This window comes from Corapipo altera, unplaced genomic scaffold (assembly GCF_003945725.1).
Source record: "Corapipo altera isolate COAL_440 unplaced genomic scaffold, ASM394572v1 1, whole genome shotgun sequence".
NCBI classification, from domain to species: Eukaryota; Metazoa; Chordata; class Aves; order Passeriformes; family Pipridae; genus Corapipo; species Corapipo altera.
This window is the reverse complement of record NW_020884873.1, coordinates 19,300,100-19,310,502: the sequence shown is the minus strand read 5'-3', so window position 1 is coordinate 19,310,502 and position 10,403 is coordinate 19,300,100. Positions and strand designations below refer to the sequence as shown.

Here is a 10,403-nt window from a genome sequence, read left to right as displayed (position 1 = left end):
TGTATAGGCAGATTTCATTGCAGTTCTGCTTGTACTTCTACATCAAATAGGGCTCTGTTCTCACAAGGAAAACATACTTCTTGTTTGGACATTCCTTCTCCCTTTCGCTTTGCCAGACTTGAAACTGACTTGTTTGGGGATTTCTCAAAGTCTTGCCCTCCACACACGGGTCTTAATCCCTTGACTTCAGAGTTGCGTTCAGTTTCAGGCTTTACCTTACATGTTGTGCCTGTGCATCTCTGGTTCCACGGGCTGCACTTTCCCAGCTTGACCTCATCCCAACCTCATCCCAGCAGACTTGCCCAGTGATCCAGGGCCGTGTCTGTCCCCAATCACTATAAGCATCCCTCTCCCATTTGCCACGTACAGGTACTGCAGGGCTGTGTTCTTGGTCATTGCATGGCCCTTCATGCCCTGCTGACCCCCTTGTCTCTCAACTCACTCATCTTTGCAAGGCAGGCCCCTCCCGCAACTCCTCACAAACTTTGGTGAACATATTTGTTCTTTTAGAAATATGCTTAATGAAATTAAATTAGATTTAATAGAGAGTCTTGTCTTTAAAATAGCCAGCATTTACACATCTGTCCTCATCTAGTGTATTAGTGATGATAGCACAGATATGAGGATTGAAGTAAAAATTCAGCTGCTTCCAAGCAGTTCCTGAGATAGCAGTGTGATCCTGCACAGATCACTTTTTCTAGCTCAACGTGCCATCACTTTCTCAAATAACTGATACTGGGAAAATATCAGGGCAGTCTTCCCTTGAGTTGCATAAAGAGGACTGATAGGAGACCCTATCAATGTATGTAAGTATCTGAAGGGAGGGTGGCAAAAGGATGGAGCCAGGCTCTTCTTGGTGGTGCCAAGAAGCAGAACAAGAGGCAGAAACTGATGCATGGGAAGTTCCTCCTGAATATGAGGAAGAATTTCCTTACTGTGCTGGTGACCACACGCTGGAACAGATTGCCCAGAGAGGTTGTGGAGTCTTCTTACTGGAGATATTCAAGAACTGTCTAGACACAATCTTGTGCCATGTGCTCTAGGATGGTCCTGCTTGAGTAGGGATGTTAAACCAGATGACCTACTGGTGTCCCTTCCAATCTTTCCCAGTCTGATACTGTGACATACTGCTGACACAGTTCAACAGTACATCTGCTTCTACGAATATTGGCTTGAAAGTGTCATAGGTGTCAATAATAGTGGCTGTCAGTCTGTTCTGACTGTTCTATCTTTTCTTCCTCTCCTTCTTCTGTCATTCTTCCTATCCACCTCAGCCATATGAAGGTGCCTCCTGCTTGTTATTCTCTGCGGTTGCTACATACCCACAATCTCTCATCCCCACTCGCCCTCACAGAGGACTATTTCTTCCTCACAGCATATGAGCAATGTCTGTCATTACTGAACATGTAGCATCAACCTCTTCCCTGACACATCAAATGTCCAGATGCCTGATTTATGACATAAATTGTGGGTTTGAGCTGTAGTAACTCAGACAAGAATTGTGCTGAACATTACTATGGTCAGCCTAGACAGACAGGAGAAGCTTAGGATGGGTATTCTAAAGCAACAGAGAAGACAGAATATTTCTTTGTCCAGCTAAATAGAGAATAGTAACCCCTCTCGCTACCTTGATCCGTTGTCTGGGTGAGATGGACAAAGGAGAGAGCTAGTGGAAGAAGTGACATAGTGATGCATCGTACCTTGAGGAGATAAAGGCACCCAAGGGGACCAGTGAATCAAAGCTGACCACCCGCCTGAAGTGTCTGTATACCCAAGTGATAGTTGGCAGTGTCCTGTAGGGAAGTAGATGCTGGTGGTTGCCCCAACACTTTCATCTGCAGTGATCCTACCAAAAGGTAGGGCAGCAAGGGTACTCATGAGCCAGATTAAGAGAAGGAATTATCAAAAATTAGATATGTCATAGTTACATCCTACTGATTTTTTTTATCTCATTCTGTGAATGAAATTTACTTACTCTGTGAATACTGGCCTGCATGCAGAGAAGCTTCCAGAACAATCTACAAGACCTGTAAATTTTTTTTAATTATTATTATTGAGGAGGAAGAAGAAGGAAACAGCAGTTAGGGACTGTAACAAACAAACAAAGTGGCTCCTGGGAGCAAAAAACCCACTATGACTTCTTGGGTATCCCCTAGAAGGGGAGAACCACAAACTCCTTCTGAAATGCATAGGTCTTCCCAACCTCAAAATGTCTGAGGAGTCCTAGACATCAGCTTTCCAGTGCCTCTCTTTTTCCAGAGCACTTTTTCCAGAGTACTTCCAGAGCTCTTTTTCCAGAGCAGTCTCTTCTCAGTGCTCACCTGCAACGCTCTGATGCTCATTTATCATAGCCTCCAAAGAGATAGGGTACCTCAGATGCCTTCCACATTCTGAAGTATTGCAGTGAATTGCCCTCTTCCCATCCTTGTAGTATTGCTTTCCACCATCAATTTCAGGTCTTCTGAGCCAGGGCTCCAGACAGCTGGGAAGTGACTCGGTCACTCAATCTCTGTCTGTATTACTTGCAGTTTACAGATGGTACAGGATAGTTCAGTTCTGCAACAAGGCATACCCTCTGTAACATTTTACTTCATCTTGACAAATCAGACCCACACCACAGTAGAAGCCAGGCACAAGTCAAAACTAAAATTTTGTTCTCACCATCTTGAAATGCAAACGAAATCTCAGCCATATGTTGCAGTCACCTTTATTCACACTGTTTGTGGAGTGGATGGCCTAGGAAAGAAAGTGCCTTCCCCAGAGGAATCCTCAGTGGGAAGAAGTTGCTCTTTCCTAAAGCATAGGGCAAGTAACAGCAGTCCAGACATGCTGGACTGGGAGACCCCAGGTAACATGCACAAAGTGTGCAGCAGCAAAGGAAATGTCACATTCATGTGACCTTTTTATTAAACCACTAATATATAATACAAATTAATGGAGTAAAGTAGCATTTCATATATATTCTATTTATATCATGTTGAAACATTAAATACTAACCAAGAAATTTAATAATTTGACAGATTGATTGATTGTTTGATTAATTGATTTGAACTGATTCTTGGAATTATCCCTGAACTGAGCTCAGAAGTTACGAAAAACTTTGTGGTCTGGAATAATCAAAGAACTATTTATCTCTTTCCTTGAACCAAAATAAAACTCTAAAAAAAATCTAAGTATTTTTGCAAGAGAAAGAAAGAGCGAAAGAACGAAAGAACGAAAGAAAGAAAGAAAGAAAGAAAGCTGTATCTATGGATCCCTCTGTAATACCTAAATTTTCTGCCTAATTCCTACCATATCTCTCATCATGAATTTCTTATTTTAAGAGATTACTGTTCTATCTGGGGATTTCAAATTTCTATGAATACAAAAAAATTTTATCATGAGGAAAAGCTCTTTGCTGGAGACTGAACAGTATGCAGTTTTACGTCCTTCCCTATTGAGACATCAACTTTTTTTACTCATGCAATGTGTTGTAGTTTAGAACATCATGATAAATCCATCATACATGGACAAAAGATATCTTTCAAATCATCCAAAGTCTGCAATTACATCAAGGGCAGATTTGAGTTGTCTTGAGTGACTTGGTGACTTTACTTACATTTTTTATGTACCTGGAGCACCCGTAAACCAGAATTAATTTCACTGCAGAACATATATAAAGTATGACGGCTCAGAAAGGCTTCAGGAAGGCCTTGAGAAAATATTGAAGTTACTGTGCAGCCTTAGGCAGCCCAAGGTGAAAAACTTGTTAATGGAGCTTTGCAGCTGTAGGCTTAATGCATGACTTTGATCACTCTGTCTGAAGTATGCACGTATATGCTGCAGTCCTGCCTCCTCAGCTACGTCTGTGAGATGGTTGTCTCCATATATCCTCCAGAGCAACAGTCATAGTTCACTAAGTGAAATTAATCCCAAGACTGGAGTGTTGCAATTGATGGCTTTAAACTGTTCAGAAGGGTCAGGAAAGAAGGAAGGTGGGCACAAGTTGTCTTCCATGTAAAAAAATGGACTGACAGTACAGAACTGTCTTGGACAAACAGTGATGAACAGTTGAGAACTTCTTGGTAAAAAAATTAGACGCCAAATCAACAAAGGAAACCTTATGGTTGGTACTTACTACAGGCCACCCAATGATGGGGAGGAGGATGTTGATTAAGGTTTTCTTGCTTCAGTTACAGGCTGCATCATACTCACAGGCTCTGATCCTGCTGGACAACATCAATCAACCTGGCATCTGCTGAAAAAGTGGCACTGCAAATTGTAAGCCATCCAGAAGACTCCTGAAACATGCTGCAGATAATTTTTAAATCCAGGTGAAATAAAGTCCAACTAGAGGAGAAGCACTACTTCTGTTACAGTACAACACTGGTTGCTTAACAACACAAATTAACTAATTGTGTCAAGAATGGTGGTAACCTGAGCTGCTGCCTAAGCCTAGACCCATCACTAACTTGAGGTGTACGGACCAAGCAAAGTGTAAAGACAAGACCCTTAATTTAGTAGAGTAAACTCTCAGTTGTTTAAGAAAATAGGGGATGGGACCCCCTGGGAAACTACCCTCAGAGATAAAGGAGCAGGACAGACCTGGAAGTTATTTAAGGACATTTGTCTTAGAGAATAGGTGTACTTGATTCCCACATGTAAGAAAGCAGGGTAGGAAGGTAGGAGATCAATACGGCTGGATAAGGACCTTCTGATTGAACTGAGGTGCAAGAAATAAATGCAGAGACAGTGGAAGCAGGGACACATACCCAGAGAATAATGCAGGAATGTTGTCCAGGTGTGTAGGGATGGAATCAAAAAAGCTGAAGTACATCTGGTACTGAATGTGGCAAGGGATGTGCAGAATAATAAAGTTTTCTGTAGGTACACTGAAAAGGAAGACTAAAGAAAATGTGCCCCCTATTAAAAAAGACAGGAGATCTAGTGACTACTGACATGGAGAAGATTAAAGTACTCAACAAGTTTTTTGCCTCCGTTTTCACTGACAGTCTCTGTTTCCCATCTCTCACATCCCTGAACTCAAGACATAGACTGGGGGAACAAAGTCCCTCCTATTGTAGGAAGAGTTCAGGTTCAATACCATCTAAGGAACCTGAAGACACATAAATCCATGGGACCTAATGGAATTCACCCCAGGGTCCTCAGGGAATTGGCAGTGTAGTTATTGTTCTATATCTTCATCAATAATATTGATAGCAGGATTGAGTGCACCCCCAGCAAGTCTGTGGATGACATCATGCTTAGTGGTGCAATTGATTCACCGGAGGGAAGAGATGCCATCCAGAGGGACCTTGACAGGCTTGAGGAGTGGGCCCCTTTGAACCTCATGAAGTGAAACAAGGTCAAGTGCAAGGCCCTGCACCTGGGTCAGGGCCATTCTAAATATAATTACAGGCTGAAGGATGAACTGATTGCAAGCAGCCCTGCATAGAAAGACTTAGAGATATAGGTGGATAAAAACTTGGACATGAGGTGACCATGTGCAGCCCAGAAAACTAGTTGTATCCTGGGCTACATAAAAAGAAGCGTGGCTAGGAGGTTGAGGGAGGTGATTCTCTTCATTCACTCCACTGACACCTCACCTTCACCAGGGCCTGTAGTGACAGGGCAAGAGGCAAGATTTTGTGGTGAAAGAAGGTAGATTTAGATAAGTTGTAAGGAAGAAATTTTTCATTATGGAGTTGGTGAGACACACTGAAACAGGTTGCCCAAAGAAGTTGTTGATGCCTTCAGTGGAAGATTTCAAAGCCAGGTTGGATGGGTCTTTGAGCAACCTGGTCTAGCGAAAGATGTCTCTACTCACAACAACAAAGTTGGTCTAGATAATTTTTGAAGGACTCTTCCAACACGAATCATTCTGTGCTTCCATAGGGCATAGAACGGGCCATAAGTCACACAGGCTCACAAAAAGGACCCTCCTGAAAGCATTTATCCATACCAGAATTGGAGAAAAATGCATCCCTGAATTCCTGACTGAACTTTGGGAAAGTTTCATAGAATCATGCAACCATAGAATATGCTGAGTTAGAAGGAACCCATCAGGGTCATCAAATCCAGCTCCTGGCCCTGTGCAGGAAACCCCAAGAATCCCACCATATGCCTGAGAGCATTGTCCAAGCACTTCATGAACTCTGTCAGATTTGGTGATGTGACCATTTCCCTGAGGAGCCTCCTCTTCCAGTGTTCATCCCCTTGTAAGGATGTTGAAGACCACAGTGAGGTCTCCCCTCAGTCTCCTCTTCTCCAGGTTGAACAGACCAAGTGACCTCAGCCTCTCCTCATAAGTCTTTCCCTCCAGACCCTTTACCATCCTCATGGCCCTCCTTAGGATGCTCTCTAATAACTTAAAGTCTTTCTTATATTGTGGTGCCCAAAACTGCACACAGTACTCAAGGTGAGGCCACACCAGCGCAGAGCAGAGCGGGACAATCCCCTCCCTCGACTGGCTGGTGATGCTTTGCCTGATGCCCCCCCCAGGATACAGTTGGCCCTCCTGGCTGCCAGGGCACTGCTGACTCATATTCAACTTCCCATCAACCAGGACCCCCAGGTCTCTTTCTGCAGTGTTGCTCTCCAATCTCTTGTTCCTTAGTCTATACAGACAATCAGGGTTGCTCCATCCCAGATGTAGAATCCAGCACTTGCCCTTGTTAAACCTCATATGGTCAGGGATTGCTTATCTCTCTCATTTGTTGAGGTCTCTCTGCAAGGTCTCTGTGTCCTTGAGGGAGTCAACAGCTCCTCCCAATTTAGTGTTGTTGGCAAAATTACTTAATATTCCTTCAAGTTCTGTGTCCAAATCAATAATGAAGATGTTGAAGAGAACTGGGCCGAGGATGGAGCCCTGCAGAACCCCACTAGTGACAGGTCACCAGCCTCATGATACCCCCTTCTATATAACCCTTTGTGCCCAACCTGTGAGCCAGCTGCTCACCCATTACATAACATGGTTATCCAGCTGTGTGCTGCATATTTTGTCCAGAAGGATACTGTGTGAGACAGTACCAAAAGCTTTGCTAAAGTCCAAAAGGATTACATCTATGGGCTTTCCTAGATCAACTAGGTGGTTACCCTGTTGTAGATCCTGCACAACTTCAGGGTCATCTGGGAGTTGATCATTCTCACAGTCATGGTCCTCCAGCTCAGGACATTGAGACTTCCTTGGTCCATAATCCATGTTGAAGGTAGAGGCAAAGAAAACATTAAATGCCTTTGCCTTGTCTCTGTTCCTGTTTGTGAGGTGACCATTCTCATCCTATGACAGGCTAATGTTACACACTACCTATTGCCATTAATGTATTTGAAAAAACTCTTTATGGTCCCCCACATTTCTGGCCAGCTTTTACTCCAGCTGAGCTTTGGCCACATGAATTTTGTCCCTGCAGTGGCAAGCAGTAACTCTATTCTTCTCATGTCAGCTGATCTTGCTTCTGCTGAGCATACACCTTCCTTTTTCACCTTATTTCCCTGTTCAGCCTTCTGCCTCATGTGCTTGACTTCTGACATTTAGGAATTGCCTGCTCTTGTGCCCTTAGGAGACAATGTTTAGAGAGTGATCAGCACTGGTGGGCTTCAGCAACAGCAAAAACATTTTCCTAGGGGACTTTACTTGCTTGTTCCCCAAGCAGCCTGAAGTCTGTTCTCCTCATGTCCTGAATTCAGGTTTTGCTGGCACTCTTCCCTCTGTCAACAGAGCTCCTGAGAGACAACAGACATCCCTGTGAGTTGAGTCCAGTGTGCACATCAGGCCCTCTGTTCCCCTTTCAGCAGAGGTGGTCGTGATGCAGAGTACAGTTGGTGTTGGTTTAGGAGTCCCCTCTGCCCCAGAAGAACTTTCGCCCACCTCATCAGCTGTCTGGCCCTCTAGTTCCAGGGACTTATACCTGCTATATAAGGTACCAGTCCTACTTGTTTTTAGGAGAAGGAGGAGGAGGAAGCTTCCTCCTGGTACATCACTTCTAAATACCCCAGTCCACTGTATTTAATAAATATTCTGTTACTGGAAGGATCAAGGAAATCATTACCTGTGCTCCTGATCCTTCAATCAATTGCCCCAAGGCCAATTGGTATTTAATAAATGTTCTGTTTGCCTTTTTTTTTCTTTTAGGAAAAATAGGGGACAGAAGTCATTCTCGTTTTACTGAGTACATCATTGTACAAAACTTCATATTAGGAAAGAAAAGGTTAAGATCTTTTTTCTTGACAATAATATTTGAAGTAATGATTTTTTTTTTAAATAAATTCTCCATTAAATTTAAGGAATTAAACTTATTTCTCCTTCCCCTTCTCCACCTGGAAACATTTACAAGATCTCTTTGCATTTCCTTCTTCGCTGAGCCTAAAATTAACTGCCTGTGGTTGTGAAAAACAAAATTTAAAAGTCCATGTAGATGGCCAAAATTTGGGACAACCAGGAAAAGGAACTTTTAGGAAAACATATAGACTGCTCCAGGACTGTGCTACTACATCAGTGTTTGAAAGAATGACAGAGGTCTAGCCTAAGCCCAGGAAAATGCATTTGCAAAGGATCAAAAGAATTTAAAGGTAAAGCTACTAGTGGAGTGACTGATATGAGTCAATAGAACTGAGTAAGATACAGAATTTGAAGGAAATACATATGCTACAGAACTATCACCCAGAAATTTCTCTCCGATTGTGTGTGTTCTTCCCAACAGATTCACTTCTGTGACAAGGTACTTCACAGCCCAAAATTCACAGTGGGTTCAGCAGGTGAAACTACTGTGAAATACAGCATCAGAACAAATCAAAATCCACATGATCTTCTGCTTTTATACTCTCTCATATGAGGTTATTCTCCCGTTTGCCTTCTCTAGAAAAAAGGCCTCTGAAATGCCACCACGTCTCTTGGAAGTCTCTCACACTTTAGGTGCACCCCACTCATGATAATCCAGTACCACAGACAAGTTCTGAAAGCTGAACCCCAAATCATCAAAACTTCACAAGACAGCGTGTGATATTACATTATCAAAAGATAAAATGAAAAAAGCCAAATTACTGCATTTATAATCATGAGACAAGAACAAGGGTCTCCTATTCTTTCCCACAGTATACTACGAATGCTCAAACATGACACTTCTCTATCCAAGTCGTCCTAAGAAAAAAATCATTTTTATGTGTATTCAATTTATCCCACATCATAAAGCTCATGCATTGGAAAAAGCCATGCCCTTGCTTCTGTCAGCAGTTTTGAGGACAAAATTGTTTGATTAAACCACTTGATTTATATTATTTTATTAAAGAAAATTCTGTGGGTTTACTTCTATTTTTCATAACGAAAACATGTACACCATATTTTGATTTTATTTTGTTTTTCTTTTTGTGACATTGCTTTTTCTGGCTAACAAAATTCCTGAACTATAGTGTAAAAGTAAGCACACAAGTAAAGTATCTTAAAATAAGAACATAGAAATGAACATGTTTATCTACAGTGCTTCACCAAAAGAAGCATTCTGGAGAAAAAAAAAATGGGGGTATAGTTAATTAAAATATTAGTACGAGGACTCCAAAAACCGAGGGAAAAAGAGAAAGAACTTCTATATGTTATTATGGGATTTGGAATGTTCCTGATGATTTAAGAGAGCTGCTTTTCACATTAATGTTTCTAGTGAAAAACATCTTTCCTTTAGTTTTGATCAGCTCCTACTAGAGCTAAGTAGGGAATTATGACCAAAGGTTTCATTATTTTTAAGAGATGAAGCTGTGTTATGGAAAACAACTCATAACCCAGATACAGAGCTGAGTGACTATCTTGTGTTACTTGCTTCTGTTTAAAGCTCATTTATGCTAAGACAAGGTCTCCAGATTACCCCCATTTTGAGCCACCTTGATGAAAAACCGTCTCAGGAACATGTATCCGCTGTCACTGTGACAGTGCTGCCAGAAGCAAAGTTTTAATTCAAAAGGAGAAATAAAAATCTCACCGTCCAGCTCTGCGTGCAATCCCCAAACTCGGGGATTATTGCCTTGCCTGAAACTCATTTCAACTCTCAGCTAAAAGAAACTCCGCAAGACAAAACTATTTTGTCTCCGCAGCAAGAATGATAAGAAACGGGGCGCCGCAGTCGGAGTTTTTTAACGAAAAATACATTTTTTTTGGAAGGAAGAAACACAAGCCGAGCGGCAGGAGCGGGCGGGGGGCGGGGCGGGCTCGTGAGCGCACCAATCAGCGCCCGCCGCGCTGCTATAAAAGGGGGCACCGCCGGGGCAGCTGTAGCCGCGTCCGCGCAGCGTCGTCATGTCCGAGAGCGCTCCCGCCCCGGCTGCCGAGGCAGCGCCCGCCGTCCCGGTCCCTGCAGCTAAAGCCGCCGCCAAGAAGCCGAAGAAGGCGGCGGCCGGCTCCAAAGCCCGCAAGCCCGCGGGGCCCAGCGTCACCGAGCTCA

The 10,403-nt window shown here is 43.0% G+C and overlaps 1 protein-coding gene across 1 annotated transcript in view; it reads right to left on the bottom strand.

Moving 5' to 3' along the window:
• The window catches only part of LOC113955798 (histone H2A-IV), a 14,820-nt gene extending 14,337 nt beyond the window's left edge, over positions 1-483 (bottom strand). The window contains exon 1 of the mRNA XM_027661659.1: positions 474-483. The gene's annotated coding sequence lies outside the window, so the exon portion shown is untranslated. The remainder of the gene's footprint in view (positions 1-473) is intronic.
• Positions 484-10,403: the final 9,920 nt, after the last annotated feature.